The sequence below is a fragment of the Monopterus albus genome, unplaced genomic scaffold (genome assembly GCF_001952655.1).
Source record: "Monopterus albus unplaced genomic scaffold, M_albus_1.0 scaffold404.1, whole genome shotgun sequence".
Taxonomy (NCBI): Eukaryota; Metazoa; Chordata; class Actinopteri; order Synbranchiformes; family Synbranchidae; genus Monopterus; species Monopterus albus.
The window spans coordinates 161,671-162,312 of record NW_018128284.1 but is presented as its reverse complement, the minus strand read 5'-3'; positions in this window follow the sequence as shown (position 1 = coordinate 162,312).

Sequence of the window (642 nt, the reverse complement as noted above, 5' to 3'; positions counted from 1 at the left end):
GAGCTGACCTCTCAGCAGAGGACAGAAATAAATACTTTGATGATGTGAGTACTCTTCAGTACCTAGTCAGCCACGGCACCGGGGAGGCACACATAAATTAAATGCCAAAGTGATATTTATTCACCTTCTTAACTGTTTGCTTACTGACAATAAAGGTAGAATTTATTTAGCTATTAAGACGGGTGTTTCAGAATGGTCAGTGGCTGCAACCGAAACCGCTTTATGCATTGGATGCAATAAAACCCAGTGATAAAATAGTATGAAAGATGTGGACCTGGCCATCAATTTTATGTAAGTGTGATAGGTAAGTCCCTTAATTTTAATGGAGTAAATTCTTCCTAATAATACACAAGCATAACCCAGGCAGACCGGAGACCAGACACTCTCCAGTAAACCATGAATCCAACAATGAGAGGTGAGGGAGGGAGGATGAGGAGGAGGCGGGGATGGTAAGCGGCAGAAGGTAAGGAGAGGATAGATGCCTGGAAGAGATTAAGATTAAAGAGATACCCCGGTACTGTGGACCAGGTGATGTCACTACACGTTTCACTGAGGGATCTCCCATAGAGAGAGGCAGGAGAGGGGGGGAAACTGGGTGTTGATATAAGACATAAAGAGAGAAATGCAGAGGAAAGGAAAGAG